The following is a 17,032-nucleotide window of genomic DNA, read 5'->3' on the forward strand; positions in this document are numbered from 1 at the left end:
CTATCATTTAGTGGAAAAGGTAGGGATAGGCTCCTTACTGTGAAAGAAAGTGATGCCAATAATTTTACAGTTCTTAAGAATGCACTCCTGGATGGTTATGGCTTAACCACTGAACAGTACAGGATAAAGTTCAGAGAGACCAAAAAGGAGTCTTCACAAGACTGGGTTGATTTCATTGACCATTCAGTGAAGGCCTTGGAGGGGTGGTTACATGGCAGTAAAGTTACTGATTATGACAGCCTGTATAACTTGATCCTGAGAGAGCATATTCTTAATAATTGTGTGTCTGATTTGTTGCACCAGTACCTGGTGGACTCTGATCTGACCTCTCCCCAAGAATTGGGAAAGAAGGCAGACAAATGGGTCAGAACAAGGGTGAACAGAAAAGTTCATACAGGGGGTGACAAAGAGAACACTAAGAAGAAAGATGGTGAAAAATCTCAAGATAAGCATGGGGATAAGGGTAAAACCAAAGATCCCACTTCAAATCTTAAACACTCTTCAGAGGGTGGGGATAAAACAAATTCTTCCTCTTCTTCTCAACCCACACACATTAAAAAGCCTTGGTGCTTTGTGTGTAAAAACAGAGGCCATAGGCCAGGGGATAAGTCCTGTCCAGGTAAACCCCCTGAGCCTACCACCACTAATACATCAAGCTCTAGTGCCCCTAGCAGTAGTGGTACTAGTGGTGGGACTGCTGGCAACAGTCAAGCAAAGGGTGTAGTTGGGTTCACTTATTGGTCCATCATAGAAACTGGGGTAGTCAGTCCCAAGACAGTTTCTGTCACACCTAGTGGCATTGGCCTTGCCACACTGGCTGCTTGTCCCCTTACAATGGATAAGTACAGGCAGACAGCTTCAATAAATGGTGTTGAGGCATTGGCCTACAGGGACACAGGTGCCAGTATCACTTTGGTGACTGAAAACCTAGTGCACCCTGATCAACACATCATTGGACAACAGTATAAGATTATTGATGTCCATAACTCCACTAAGTTTCTTCCCTTAGCTATAATTCAGTTTAGTTGGGGTGGAGTTACTGGCCCTAAGCAGGTGGTGGTATCACCTAGCTTACCTGTAGACTGTCTCTTAGGTAATGACCTAGAGGCCTCAGGTTGGGCTGATGTAGAGTTGTACGCCCATGCAGCCATGCTGGGCATCCCTGAGGAATTGTTCCCTCTCATTTCTACTGAAATGAAAAAGCAAAGGAGAGAAGGCCTGAAAACTCAGGATCCCTCTCCATCAACAGGTAAAAAGGGTATCACAGTATCCCCTAACCACCCTACCATTCAGGATACCATTCCTGTGGTGGGAGAAACCTCTCTTGGGGTGGCACCTGTTCCAAGGGAATCATCAGTTGGCAAAACTGTACTCCCTGAGGTAGAAGTACCTCTCTGTGGGATAACTAACATTGGTGAGAAAAAGAGCACCATTTTAGTTAACATGGAGCATCCCTCCAACCCTCCCAGAGAAACTTTAGTGCAGAAACCCTGCACTGCCTCACAACACTTAGGACAGCATCCCTGCCCTAGTGTGGAGCTCATAGGACAGCATCCCTGCCCTGCTCCAACTCAAGAGAAACAGCATCCCTGTTCTCTCTTCCAGCCATATGGACAAAGATTTTGCCCAGCTATAGCTTTTCTGAGACAGCATCCCTGTCTGGCATTTCCATCACTACAAATAGGTTCAGTGGACAATTCCCACTGCTCTAAACTAAAACTTACTGATAGAAACTCTGAAAATACATCTTCACATTGTTGCTTAGCTAAAAAACTTCAAACAGGGTGGTTTACATCCCCACAGGGAAGTAACCATATAGTGGATGATAAAGGGAGTAACCAGTCTATTGCAGAGCTACTCTCTACTTATCACCACTTAGACAATAAAGTCTCAACTGGCCAAGGTTAGCCTTATTGTCCTTCGTTTGGGGGGGGGGGTTGTGTGAGAAAGTAGCCTCTTTCTAGCCTTGTTACCCCCACTTTTGGCCTGTTTGTGAGTGTATGTCAGGGTATTTTCACTGTCTCACTGGGATCCTGCTAGCCAGGGCCCAGTGCTTAGTGAAAACCCCATGTTTTCAGTATGTTTGTTATGTGTCACTGGGACCCTGCTAGTCAGGACCCCAGTGCTCATAAGTTTGTGGCCTATATGTATGTGTTCCCTGTGTACTACCTAACTGTCTCACTGAGGCTCTGCTAACCAGAACCTCAGTGGGTATGCTCTCTCATTTATTTCAAATTGTCACTAACAGGCTAGTGACCAATTTTACCAATTTACATTGGCTTACTGGAACACCCTTATAAATCCCTAGTATATGGTACTAAGGTACCCAGGGTATTGGGGTTCCAGGAGATCCATATGGGCTGCAGCATTTCTTTTGCCACCCATAGGAAGCTCTGACAATTCTTACACAGGCCTGCCACTGCAGCCTGAGTGAAATAACGTCCACGTTATTTCACAGCCATTTTACACTGCACTTAAGTAACTTATAAGTCACCTATATGTCTAACCTTTACCTGGTAAAGGTTAGGTGCAAAGTTACTTAGTGTGAGGGCACCCTGGCACTAGCCAAGGTGCCCCCACATTGTTCAGAGCCAATTCCCTGAACTTTGTGAGTGCGGGGACACCATTACACGCGTGCACTACATATAGGTCACTACCTATATGTAGCTTCACAATGGTAACTCCGAATATGGCCATGTAACATGTCTATGATCATGGAATTGCCCCCTATATGGCATCCTGGCATAGCTGGCACAATCCCATGATCCCAGTGGTCTGTAGCACAGACCCTGGTACTGCCAAACTGCCCTTCCTGGGGTTTCACTGCAGCTGCTGCTGCTGCCAACCCCTCAGACAGGCATCTGCCCTCCTGGGGTCCAGCCAGGCCTGGCCCAGGATGGCAGAACAAAGAACTTCCTCTGAGAGAGGGTGTGACACCCTCTCCCTTTTGAAAATGGTGTGAAGGCAGGGGAGGAGTAGCCTCCCCCAGCCTCTGGAAATGCTTTGTTGGGCACAGATGTGCCCAATTATGCATAAGCCAGTCTACACCGGTTCAGGGGACCCCTTAGCCCTGCTCTGGCGCGAAACTGGACAAAGGAAAGGGGAGTGACCACTCCCCTGACCTGCACCTCCCCTGGGAGGTGTCCAGAGCTCCTCCAGTGTGCTCCAGACCTCTGCCATCTTGGAAACAGAGGTGCTGCTGGCACACTGGACTGCTCTGAGTGGCCAGTGCCACCAGGTGACGTCAGAGACTCCTGCTGATATGCTCCTTCAGGTGTTAGTAGCCTATCCTCTCTCCTAGGTAGCCAAACCCTCTTTTCTGGCTATTTAGGGTCTCTGTCTCTGGGGAAACTTTAGATAACGAATGCAAGAGCTCATCCGAGTTCCTCTGCATCTCTCTCTTCACCTTCTGCCAAGGAATCGACTGCTGACCGCGCTGGAAGCCTGCAAACCTGCAACATAGTCGCAAAGACGACTACTGCAACTCTGTAACGCTGATCCTGCCGCCTTCTCGACTGTTTTCCTGCTTGTGCATGCTGTGGGGGTAGTCTGCCTCCTCTCTGCACCAGAAGCTCCGAAGAAATCTCCCGTGGGTCGACGGAATCTTCCCCCTGCAACCGCAGGCACCAAAAAGCTGCATTACCGGTCCCTTGGGTCTCCTCTCAGCATGACGAGCGAGGTCCCTCGAATCCAGCGACTCTGTCCAAGTGACCCCCACAGTCCAGTGACTCTTCAGTCCAAGTTTGGTGGAGGTAAGTCCTTGCCTCACCTCGCTGGGCTGCATTGCTGGGAACCGCGACTTTTGCAGCTACTCCGGCCCCTGTGCACTTCCGGCGGAAATCCTTTGTGCACAGCCAAGCCTGGGTCCACGGCACTCTAACCTGCATTGCACGACGTTCTAAGTTGGTCTCCGGCGACGTGGGACTCCTTTGTGCGACTTCGGGTGAGCACCGTTTCATGCATCCTCGTAGTGCCTGTTTCTGGCACTTCTCCGGGTGCTACCTGCTGCTGAGAGGGCTCTTTGTCTTGATCGACGTCCCCTCTCTCTCTCCTGGTCCAATTTGTGACCTCCTGGTCCCTCCAGGGCCACAGCAGCGTCCAAAAATGCTAACCGCACGATTTGCAGCTAGCAAGGCTTTTTGGCGTTCTTTCGGCGGGAAAACACTTCTGCACGACTCTCCACGGCAAGCGGGATCCGTCCACCAAAGGGGAAGTCTCTAGCCCTGTTTGTTCCTGCAGAAACCTCAGCTTCTTCTGTCCAGTAGAAGCTTCTTTGCACCCGCAGCTGGCATTTCCTGGGCATCTGCCCATCTCCGACTTGCTTGTGACTTTTGGACTTGGTCCCCTTGTTCCACAGGTACCCTAGATTGGAAATCCACAGTTGTTGCATTGTTGGTTTGTGTCTTTCCTGCATTATTCCTCTAACACGACTTCTTTGTCCTTAGGGGAACTCTAGTGCACTTTGCACTCACTTTTCAGGGTCTTGGGGAGGGTTATTTTTCTAACTCTCACTATTTTCTAATAGTCCCAGCGACCCTCTACAAAGTCACATAGGTTTGGGGTCCATTCGTGGTTCGCATTCCACTTTTGGAGTACATGGTTTGTGTTGCCCCTATCCCTATGTTTCCCCATTGCATCCTATTGTAACTATACATTGTTTGCACTGTTTTCTAAGACTATGCTGCATATTTTTGCTATTGTGTATATATATCTTGTGTATATTTCCTATCCTCTCACTGAGGGTACACTCTAAGATACTTTGGCATATTGTCATAAAAATAAAGTACCTTTATTTTTAGTATAACTGTGTATTGTGTTTTCTTATGATATTGTGCATATGACACTAAGTGGTACTGTAGTAGCTTCACACGTCTCCTAGTTCAGCCTAAGCTGCTCTGCTAAGCTACCATTATCTATCAGCCTAAGCTGCTAGACACCCTATACACTAATAAGGGATAACTGGGCCTGGTGCAAGGTGCAAGTACCCCTTGGTACTCACTACAAGCCAGTCCAGCCTCCTACACTGCGACCTTGTAATTCTGATCCTGCCTCCTTCTCGACTGTTTTCCTGGTGGTGCATGCTGTGGGGGTAGTCTGCCTCTTCTCTGCACTAGAAGCTCTGAAGAAATCTCCCGTGGGTCGACGGAATCATCCCCCTGCAACCGCAGGCACCAAAGAACTGCATCACCTGTCCTCTGGGTCTCCTCTCAGCACAACGAGCGATGTCCCTTGAACTCAGCAACTCTGTCCAAGTGACTCCCAAATGTCCAGTGACTCTTCAGTCCAAGTTTGGTGGAGGTAAGTCCTTGCCTCCCCACGCTAGACTGCATTGCTGGGAACCGCGTGTTTTGCAGCTACTCCGGCTCCTGTGCACTCTTCCAGGATGTCCTTTGTGCACAGCAAAGCCTGGGTCCCCGGCACTCTAACCTGCATTGCACGACCTCCTGAGTTGTCCTCCGGCGGCGTGGGACTCTCTTGTGCAACTTTGTGTGAGCACCAATTCACTCCACTTCGTAGTGCCTGTTCTGGCACTTCCCCGGGTGCTGCTTGCTTCTGAGTGGGCTCCTTGTCTTGCTGGACGCCCCTTCTGTCTCCTCATGCAATTGGCGACATCCTGGTCCCTCCTGGGCCACAGCAACATCCAAAAACCCTAACCACGACCCTTGCAGCTAGCAAGGCTTGTTTGCAGTCTTTCTGCGGGGAAAACACATCTGCATGACTCGTCACGACGTAGGACATCCATCCTCCAAAGGGGAAGTTTCTAGCCCTTGTCGTTCTTGCAGAATCCATAGCTTCTACCATCCAGTGGCAGCTTCTTTGCACCCACAGCTGGCATTTCCTGGGCATCTGCCCACTCCCGACTTGATCGTGACTTTTGGACTTGGTCCCCTTGTTCCACTGGTACTCTCGTCTGGAAATCCATCGTTGTTGCATTGCTGGTGTTGGTATTTCCTGCAGAATTCCCCTATCACGACTTCTGTGCTCTTTGTGGAACTTAGGTGCACTTTGCACCCACTTTTCAGGGTCTTGGGGTGGGCTATTTTTCTAACCCTCACTGTTTCCTCACAGTCCCAGTGACCCTCTACAAGGTCACATAGGTTTGGGGTCCATTCGTGGTTTGCATTCCACTTCTAGAGTATATGGTTTGTGTTGCCCCTATCCCTATGTGCCCCCATTGCATTCTATTGTGACTATACATTGTTTGCACTGTTTTCTATTGCTATTACTGCATATTTTGGTATTGTGTACATATATCTTGTGTATATTTGCTATCCTCATACTGAAGGTACTCACTGAGATACTTTGGCATATTGTCATAAAAATAAAGTACCTTTATTTTTAGTATATCTGTGTATTGTGTTTTCTTATGATGTTGTGCAAGTGACACTAGTGGTACTGTAGGAGCTTCACTCGTCTCCTAGTTCAGCCTAAGCTGCTCTGCTAAGCTACCTTTTCTATCAGCCTAAGCTGCTAGACACCCCTCTACACTAATAAGGGATACCTGGGCCTGGTGCAAGGTGTAAGTACCCCTTGGTACTAACTACAAGCCAGTTCAGCCTCCTACATTGGTTGTGCAGCGGTAGGATAAGTACTTTGCAACTTCTTACCACTTTGTCATATTGTACTTTTCATAAGAGATAAATATACAAAACAAGTTCAGTGTATGTACACCTAACCAAAAAGTTTTGCTTTTCTTCTCTCACTTCTTTGCTAAGTGCTGAAAAGTACCTCTAACCTTTCTAAAAGTTCTTAAAAAGTTTTAAAAGTTTTTTTTCTGTCACTTCTAAAAGTTCTAAAAAACTTTTTCTTTCTTTTTCTGTCCCTTAAACACTGTCTATCATGTCTGGTACAGGCCAAACTCTTGATCTGGCCAGCATAACTTATGACAACCTTAGCTGGAAGGAAGCAAGGAGTCTCTGCATAGATAGAGGTTTAGGGGTAGGGAAGAATCCCTCAAGACAGCTGTTAGTTAATATGCTCATTGAACAAGATAAGACCTTAGTTGGCACTTCTGGTGAGAAATTAGCTGATGCTTCCCACTCTGATTCTGGGGCACCCCCAGTGAAATATTTAAGAGGGAATCTTTCCAACCTGCCCCTTAGCAGGCCACGTAGCATAGCTGGTACTGATGTGAATTCACACCACAGTAAGAGTGTTGCTTCTCATCATAGTAGGAGTGTTACTTCTGTAGGCCAGAATGTTAGAGTGCCATCTGTTAGGGCCAGGTCTCCTTCTGTTCATTCTCACCATACTTCTGTTTCAAGACATGCCTCACCCACCCACCCTGATGACAGAATGTTAGAAAGGGAGCTCAATAGATTGAGAGTTGAACAATCCAGGCTGAAGCTCAAGAAGCAACAGCTGGATTTAGATAGGCAGTCCTTGGATTTAGAAAGAGAAAGACAGAAATTGGGGTTAGAACCCCATGGTGGCAGCAGCAGTATTCCAAATAGTCATCCTGCAAAAGAGCATGATTCTAGGAAAGATAGTTCCCCCTTACAAGGAGGGGGATGACATTAACAAGTGGTTTGCTGCACTTGAGAGGGTCTGTGTTGTACAGGAGGTCCCTCAAAGGCAGTGGGCTGCTATCCTATGGCTATCTTTCAGTGGAAAGGGTAGGGATAGGCTCCTTACTGTTCAGGAAAGTGATGCCAATAATTTTGCAGTTCTTAAGAATGCACTCCTTGATGGTTATGGCTTAACCACTGAACAGTACAGGATGAAGTTCAGAGAAACCAAAAAGGAGTCTTCACAAGACTGGGTAGACTTTGTTGACCATTCAGTGAAGGCCTTGGAGGGGTGGTTACATGGCAGTAAAGTTTCTGATTATGGAAGCCTGTATAACTTAATCCTGAGAGAGCATATTCTTAATAATTGTGTGTCTGATTTGTTACACCAGTACCTGGTAGACTCGGATCTGACCTCTCCCCAAGAATTGGGAAAGAAGGCAGACAAATGGGTCAGAACAAGGGTGAACAGAAAAGTTCATACAGGGGGTGACAAGGATGGCAAGAAGAAGGATGGTAAGTCTTCTGACAAGGGTGGGGACAAATCTAAAAATGAGTCTTCATCAGGCCCACAAAAACACTCTGGCGGGGGTGGTGGGCCCAAATCCTCTTCAAATCAAAACAAAGAAAATAAACCATGGTGCTATTTATGTAAAATAAAAGGCCATTGGACAACAGATCCCAGTTGTCCAAAGAAAAGCACTAAGCCTCCTACCACTACAACCCCTGCTGCTACACCTAGTGCCCCTAGTAATAGCAGTGGTGGTGGGAGCAAACTTACTAATAGCCAATCCAAGGGAGTAGCTGGGCTCACTTTTGGTAACTTAGTTGGGGTTGGTCTGGTTAGGGAGACCACAGAGGCTGTGTTAGTCTCTGAGGGGGCTATTGATTTAGCCACCTTGGTTGCTTGTCCCCTTAACATGGATAAGTACAAGCAACTACCCCTAATAAATGGCGTTGAGGTTCAGGCCTACAGGGACACAGGTGCCAGTGCTACAATGGTAATAGAGAAACTGGTCCACCCTGAACAACACCTACTTGGTCACCAGTACCAAGAGACTGATGCTCATAACAACACTCTTAGCCACCCGATGGCTGTTGTGAATCTCAACTGGGGGGGGGGGGGAGGGGGTGTTACTGGTCCAAAGAAAGTTGTGGTTGCCTCAGATTTACCTGTAGACTGTCTACTAGGGAATGATTTAGAGACATCAGCTTGGGCAGAAGTGGAGTTGGAGGCTCATGCAGCAATGCTGGGCATTCCAGGGCATATTTTTGCTTTGACCAGGGCTCAGGCCAAAAAGCAAAAAGGACAGGGTGACTTGGATCCTGGAAGAATGGACCAAGTGCTCCCTAAAGCTAGGGTTAGTAAAGGTAAAACAGTACCTACTATCCCTCCCTCTACAGTGGATTCTACTTCTGAGGAAGAAGAATTTCCACCCTGTGCAGAACCTACACCAGAGGAGCTGGAAGCAGACACTGGTGAGCTTTTGGGTGAAGGGGGGCCTGCCAGGGAGGAGCTGAGTGTGGCACAGCAGACCTGTCCCACACTAGAGGGTCTAAGGCAGCAAGCTGTCAAACAAGCAAATGGGGATGTCAGTGACTCTCACAGAGTTTACTGGGAGGACAACCTTTTGTATACTGAAGCAAGGGATCCAAAACCTGGAGCTGCCAGGAGATTGGTGATTCCTCAGGAATACAGAAAGTTCCTCCTAACTCTTGCCCACGACATTCCCTTAGCTGGACATTTGGGGCAAATGAAAACTTGGGACAGGCTTGTTCCCTTGTTTTATTGGCCTAGAATGTCAGAGGACACTAAGGAATTTTGTAAGTCCTGTGAAACATGTCAAGCCAGTGGCAAGACAGGTGGCACTCCAAAGACACCCCTTATTCCACTGCCTGTGGTTGGGGTTCCCTTTGAAAGGGTAGGGGTTGACATAGTTGCCCCCCTTGACCCTACTACTGCTTCAGGCAATAGGTTTATCTTGGTGGTAGTGGCCCATGCCACCAGATACCCTGAAGCTATTCCTCTAAGGACCACTACAGCTCCTGCAGTGTCAAAGTCCCTCCTGGGAATCTTTTCCAGGATTGGCTTCCCAAAAGAGGTGGTATCAGACAGGGGAAACAATTTCATGTCTCCTTACTTAACCTGTTCTGTGCCTTAGACGAGATGATCTCGTCCAAAGCTACAGTTCCCCTGTGCCCCTTGGGGGCAGATTGGCCTATTTTGATGAGGCCAATCTGCCCCCAAGGGGGGCAGAAACCAGTAGACACCATTTCACGCTAGGGGAGCGACCCCTTAGGCAAGGGTCGCTCCCTGGGGGGGGGCAATTTATTTTAGGCCATTTCTGCCCCCCCTGGGGGCAGATCGGCCTATTATAAGGCCGATCTGTCCCCCAGGGGGGGGGGCAGAAACCTCTAGGCGCCAGGGCAAATTTTTTTGTGTGTTTTTTTTGTTTGTTTGTTTGTTTTTTTTAGAGATGGGGAGCGACCCATCAGGCAAGGGTCGCTCCCCTGGGGGGCAAATTGTATTTAGACCATTTCTGCCCCCCTGGGGGCAGATTGGCCGATTTTAGGTCAATCTGCCCCCAAAGGGGCAGAAACCACTAGGCACCGGGGATTTGTTTTTTGGCACCAATGTCACGCAGAGGGAGCGACCCCGTAGGCAAGGGTCTTTCCCTGGCAGGGGGGGTTTGGGGGGGGGGCAAATTTATTTTATAGCATTTCTGCCCCCCATCCACCCCCCCCCCCCACCCCCCACCCCCGGCTGAGCTAGAGGCCAAACTCCAGAGGTAGGCACTTTGCAAAAAACACCTCTGTTTTCTGTGAAAAAATATGTTGTGTCCAAGTTGTGTTTTGGGCCATTTCCTTTCGTGTGCGCTAGGCCTACCCACAGAAGTGAGGTACCATTTTTATCGAGAGTCTTAGGGGAACGCTGGGTGGAAGGAAATTTGTGGCTCCTCTCAGATTCCAGAACTTTGTGCCACAGAAATGTGAGGAGCATGTGTTTTTTTAGCCAAATTTTGAGGTTTGCAAAGGATTCTGGGTAACAGAACCAGGTCCGAGCCCCACAAGTCACCCCATCTTGGATTCCCCTAGGTCTCTAGTTTTCATAAATGCACAGGAATGGTAGGTTTCCCTAGGTGCCGGCTGAGCTACAGGCCAAAATCCACAGGTAGGCACTGGTTTCTATAAAAAAATGTGATGTATCCACGTTGCGCTTTGGGGCATTTCCTGTCGCGGGCGCTAGGCCTACCCACACAAGTGAGGTATCATTTTTATCGGGAGACTTGGGGGAACGCTGGGTGGAAGGAAATTTGTGGCTCCTCTCAGATTCCAGAACTTTCTGCCACAGAAATTTGAGGAACATGTGTTTTTTTAGCCAAATTTTGAGGTTTGCAAAGGATTCTGGGTAACAGAACCTGGTCCGAGCCCCACAAGTCACCCCATCTTGGATTCCCCTAGGTCTCTAGTTTTAAAAAATGCACAGGGTTGGTAGGTTTCCCTAGGTGCCGGCTGAGCTACAGGCCAAAATCCACAGGTAGGCACTGTTTTCTTTAAAAAAATGGGATGTGTCCACGTTGCGCTTTGGGGCATTTCCTGTCGCGGGCGCTAGGCCTACCCACACAAGTGAGGTATCATTTTTATCGGGAGACTTAGGGGAACGCGGGGTGGAAAGAAATTTGGGGCTCCTCACAGATTCCAGAACTTTCTGCCACAGAAATGTGAGGAACATGTGTTTTTTTAGCCAAAATTTGAGGTTTGCAAAGGATTCTGGGTAACAGAACCTGGTCTGAGCCCCGCAAGTCACCCCTCCTTGGATTCCCCTAGGTCTCTAGTTTTCAGAAATGCACAGGTTTGGTAGCTTTCCCTAGGTGCCGGCTGAGCTAGAGGCCAAAACCTACAGGTAGGCACTTCGCAAAAAACACCTCTGTTTTCTTTCAAAAATTTGGATGTGTCTACGTTGCGCTTTGGGGCGTTTCCTGTCGCGGGCGCTGGGCCTACCCACACAAGTGAGGTATCATTTTTATCAGGAGACTTGGGGGAACGCTGGGTGGAAGGAAATTTGTGGCTCCTCTCAGATTCCAGAACTTTCTGCCACGGAATTTTGAGGAACATGTGTTATTTTAGCCAAATTTTGAGGTTTGCCAAGGATTCTGGGTAACAGAACCTGGTTCTAGCCCTGCAAGTCACCCCTGCTTGGATTCCCCTAGGTCTCTAGTGTAGGAGGCTGGACTGGCTTGTAGTGAGTACCAAGGGGTACTTGCACCTTGCACCAGGCCCAGTTATCCCTTATTAGTGTATAGGGTGTCTAGCAGCTTAGGCTGATAGATAATAGTAGCTTAGCAGAGCAGCTTAGGCTGAACTAGGAGACGTGTGAAGCTACTACAGTACCACTTAGTGTCATATGCACAATATCATAAGAAAACACAATACACAGTTATACTAAAAATAAAGGTACTTTATTTTTATGAAAATATGCCAAAGTATCTTAGAGTGTACCCTCAGTGAGAGGAAAGGAAATATACACAAGATATATGTACACAGTACTAAAAATATGCAGTATAGTCTTAGAAAACAGTGCAAACAATGTATAGTTACAATAGGATGCAATGGGGAAACATAGGGATAGGGGCAACACAAACCATATACTCCAAAAGTGGAATGCGAACCACGAATGGACCCCAAACCTATGTGACCTTGTAGAGGGTCGCTGGGACTATTAGAAAATAGTGAGAGTTAGAAAATTAGCCCTCCGCAAGACCCTGAAAAGTGAGTGCAAAGTGCACTGAAGTTCCCCTAAGGACAAAGAAGTCGTGTTAGAGGAATAATGCAGGAAAGACACAAACCAACAATGCAACAACGCTGGATTTCCAAGGGGACCAAGTCCAAAAGTCACAAGCAAGTCGGAGATGGGCAGATGCCCAGGAAATGCCAGCTGCGGGTGCAAAGAAGCTTCTACTGGACAGAAGAAGCTGCGGTTTCTGCAAGAACGAAAAGGGCTAGAGTCTTCCCCTTTGGTGGACGGATCCCGCTCGCCGTGGAGAGTCGTGTAGAAGTCTTTTCCCGCCGAAAGAACGCCAACAAGCCTTGCTAGCTGCAAATCGTGCGGTTAGCGTTTTTGGACGCTGCTGTGGCCCAGAAGGGACCAGGAGGTCGCAAATTGGACCAGAAGGTAGAGGGGACGTCGAGCAAGACAAGGAGCCCTCTCAGCAGCAGGTAGCACCCGGAGAAGTGCCAGAAACAGGCACTACAAGGATGCGTGAAACAGTGCTCACCCGAAGTTACACAAAGGAGTCCCACGTCGCCGGAGACCAACTTAGAAAGTCGTGCAATGCAGGTTAGAGTGCCGTGGACCCAGGCTTGGCTGTGCACAAAAGATTTCCGCCGGAAGTGCACAGGGGCCGGAGTAGCTGCAAAAGTCGCGGTTCCCAGCAATGCAGTCTAGCGAGGTGAGGCAAGGACTTACCACCACCAAACTTGGACTGAAGAGTCACTGGACTGTGGGGGTCACTTGGACAGAGTTGCTGGATTCTAGGGACCTCGCTCATCGTGCTGAGAGGAGACCCAAGGGACCAGTAATGCAGCTTTTTGGTGCCTGCGGTTGCAGGGGGAAGATTCCGTCGACCCACAGGAGATTTCTTCGGAGCTTCTAGCGCAGAGAGGAGGCAGACTACCCCCACAGCATGCACCACCAGGAAAACAGTCGAGAAGGCGGCAGGATCAGCGTTACAGAGTTGCAGTAGTCGTCTTTGCTACTATGTTGCAGTTTTGCAGGCTTCCAGCGCGGTCAGCAGTCGATTCCTTGGCAGAAGGTGAAGAGAGAGATGCAGAGGAACTCGGATGAGCTCTTGCATTCATTATCTAAAGTTTCCCCAGAGACAGAAACCCTAAATAGCCAGAAAAGAGGGTTTGGCTACCTAGGAGAGATGATATGCTACTAACACCTTAAGGAGCCTATCAGAAGGAGTCTCTGACGTCACCTGGTGGCACTGGCCACTCAGAGCAGTCCAGTGTGCCAGCAGCACCTCTGTTTCCAAGATGGCAGAGGTCTGGAGCACACTGGAGGAGCTCTGGACACCTCCCAGGGGAGGTGCAGGTCAGGGGAGTGGTCACTCCCCTTTCCTTTGTCCAGTTTCGCGCCAGAGCAGGGCTAAGGGGTCCCTGAACCGGTGTAGACTGGCTTATGCAGAATTGGGCACATCTGTGCCCAAGAAAGCATTTCCAGAGGCTGGGGGAGGCTACTCCTCCCCTGCCTTCACACCATTTTCCAAAGGGAGAGGGTGTAACACCCTCTCTCAGAGGAAGTCCTTTGTTCTGCCATCCTGGGCCAGGCCTGGCTGGACCCCAGGAGGGCAGATGCCTGTCTGAGGGGTTGGCAGCAGCAGCAGCTGCAGTGAAACCCCAGGAAGGTCAGTTTGGCAGTACCAGGGTCTGTGCTACAGACCACTGGGATCATGGGATTGTGCCAACTATACCAGGATGGTATAGAGGGGGCAATTCCATGATCATAGACATGTTACATGGCCATATTCGGAGTTACCATTGTGAAGCTACATATAGGTAGTGACCTATAGGTAGTGCACGCGTGTAATGGTGTCCCCGCACTCACAACGTCAGGGGAATTGGCCCTGAACAATGTGGGGGCACCTTGGCTAGTGCCAGGGTGCCCTCACACTAAGTAACTTTGCACCTAACCTTTACTAGGTAAAGGTTAGACATATAGGTGACTTATAAGTTACTTAAGTGCAGTGTAAAATGGCTGTGAAATAACGTGGACGTTATTTCACTCAGGCTGCAGTGGCAGGCCTGTGTAAGAATTGTCAGAGCTCCCTATGGGTGGCAAAAGAAATGCTGCAGCCCATAGGGATCTCCTCGAACCCCAATACCCTGGGTACCTCAGTACCATATACTAGGGAATTATAAGGGTGTTCCAGTAAGCCAATGTAAATTGGTAAAAATAGTCACTAGCCTGTTAGTGACAATTTGGAAAGAACTGAGAGAGCATAACCACTGAGGTTCTGATTAGCAGAGCCTCAGTGAGACAGTTAGTCACTACACAGGTAACACATTCAGGCACACTTATGAGCACTGGGGCCCTGGTGAACAGGGTCCCAGTGACACATACAACTAAAACAACATATATACAGTGAGAAATGGGGGTAACATGCCAGGCAAGATGGTACTTTCCTACACAACCCCCCCCCAAACGAAGGACAATAAGACTAGCCATGACCTGATGAGTCTTCATTGTCTAAGTGGAAATATCTGGAGAGTCCATCTGCATTGGAGTGGCTACTCCCAGGTCTATGTTCCACTGTATAGTCCATTCCCTGTAGGGATATGGACCACCTCAACAATTTAGGATTTTCACCTTTCATTTGTTTTAGCCAAAGTAGAGGTTTGTGGTCTGTCTGAACAATGAAGTGAGTGCCAAACAGGTATGGCCTCAACTTCTTCAGTGCCCAGACCACAGCAAAGGCCTCCCTCTCAATGGCAGACCAACACTTTTCTCTAGGGGTCAACCTCCTACTAATAAAAGCAACAGGTTGATCCTGGCCCTCAGAATTAAGTTGTGATAGGACTGCCCCTACTCCTAATTCAGATGCATCAGTTTGGACATAGAATTTTTTAGAGTAACAAGGGCTTTTCAGGACAGGTGCAGAGCACATGGCCTGCTTCAGCTCCTCAAAAGCTTTCTGACAGTTTGTTGTCCATAATACCTTTTTAGGCATCTTTTTGGAAGTGAGGTCATTAAGAGGGGCTGCAATGGAGCCATAGTTCTTAATGAACCTCCTGTAATACCCAGTGAGGCCTAGGAAGGCTCTCACCTGAGTCTGAGTGGTAGGGGGAACCCAATCAATAATTGTTTGGATTTTCCCCTGAAGTGGTGCAATCTGTTCCCCACCAACAAGGTGTCCCAGATAAACCACCTTATCCTGCCCTATCTGGCACTTTGAAGCCTTGATAGTGAGGCCTGCCTTTTGCAGGGCCTCCAAAACTTTCCATAGGTGGACCAGGTGATCATCCCAGCTGGAGCTAAAGACAGCTATATCGTCCAAATATGCTGCACTGAAAGCTTCCAGCCCTTGCAGGACTGTGTTCACCAACCTCTGAAAAGTGGCAGGTGCATTTTTCAAACCAAAAGGCATTACAGTAAACTGGTAATGTCCTCCAATGGTTGAAAATGCTGTTTTAGGTTTAGCATCTTCTGATAATTTGATCTGCCAATACCCTGCAGTCAAATCAAAAGTGCTTAGATACTTGGCAGATGCCAGTGTATCTATGAGCTCATCTGCCCTGGGTATAGGGTGAGCATCAGTTTTGGTTACCAAGTTGAGACTTCTATAGTCTACACAAAACCGCATTTCCTTCTTTCCATCTTTGGAATGGGGTTTTGGTACAAGTACCACAGGAGAAGCCCATGGACTTTCAGAGTGCTCAACCACTCCTAGTTCTAACATTTTCTGGACCTCTTGCTTTATGCAGTCCCTGACATGGTCAGGCTGCCTATAGATCTTACTTTTGACAGGTAAACTGTCTCCAGTATCTATAGTGTGCTCACACCAAGAAGTGGTACCTGGCACAGTAGAGAAGAGTTCAGAAAACTGACCCAGGAGATTTATGCAATGGTCTTTCTGCTCAGCAGTAAGACAATCTGCCAAAACTACACCTTCCACAAGAGCATCTTGTTCTGTGGAAGAGAAGAGATCAGGTAGAGGATCACTGTCTTCTTCCTGTCCCTCATCAGTTGCCATGAGCAGGGTGAGATCAGCCCTGTCATAGTAGGGTTTCAGGCGGTTTACATGGAGTACCCTAAGGGGACTCCTTGCAGTGCCTAAGTCAACTAAATAGGTGACTTCACCCTTTTTCTCAACAATTGTGTGGGGACCACTCCATTTATCTTGGAGTGCTCTTGGGGCCACAGGCTCCAAGACCCACACTTTCTGCCCTGGTTGGTACTGAACCAAAACAGCCTTCTGATCATGCCATTGCTTCTGGAGCTCTTGGCTGGCCTGAAGGTTTTTGCTGGCCTTTTTCATGTACTCAGCCATCCTTGATCTGAGGCCAAGTACATAATCCACAATATCCTGCTTAGGAGCTTTTAAAGGTTGTTCCCAACCCTCCTTTACAAGTGTGAGTGGACCCCTAACAGGGTGTCCAAAAACAAGTTCAAAGGGGCTGAAGCCCACTCCTTTCTGGGGTACCTCCCTGTAGGCAAAAAGGAGGCATGGTAGAAGGATATCCCATCTCCTGCGGAGTTTTTCAGGGAGACCCATAATCATGCCTTTGAGAGTTTTATTAAATCTCTCCACCAGTCCATTTGTTTGTGGATGATAGGGTGTTGTGACCTTGTAAGTTACACCACACTCCTTCCACATGGCCTTTAAGTATGCAGACATGAAATTGCTTCCCCTGTCTGATACTACTTCCTTTGGGAAGCCCACCCTGGAAAATATTCCCAGGAGGGCCTTTGCCACTGCAGGTGCTGTAGTGGTCCTTAAAGGAATAGCTTCAGGATATCT

At 48.3% G+C, this 17,032-nt stretch overlaps 1 protein-coding gene across 1 annotated transcript in view; it reads left to right on the forward strand.

Moving 5' to 3' along the window:
* DNAH8 (dynein axonemal heavy chain 8) overlaps positions 1-17,032 on the forward strand; it is a 9,979,189-nt gene that overhangs the window by 5,305,412 nt on the left and 4,656,745 nt on the right. The window lies entirely within an intron of this gene.

The sequence above is a fragment of the Pleurodeles waltl genome, chromosome 5 (assembly GCF_031143425.1).
Source record: "Pleurodeles waltl isolate 20211129_DDA chromosome 5, aPleWal1.hap1.20221129, whole genome shotgun sequence".
NCBI classification, from domain to species: Eukaryota; Metazoa; Chordata; class Amphibia; order Caudata; family Salamandridae; genus Pleurodeles; species Pleurodeles waltl.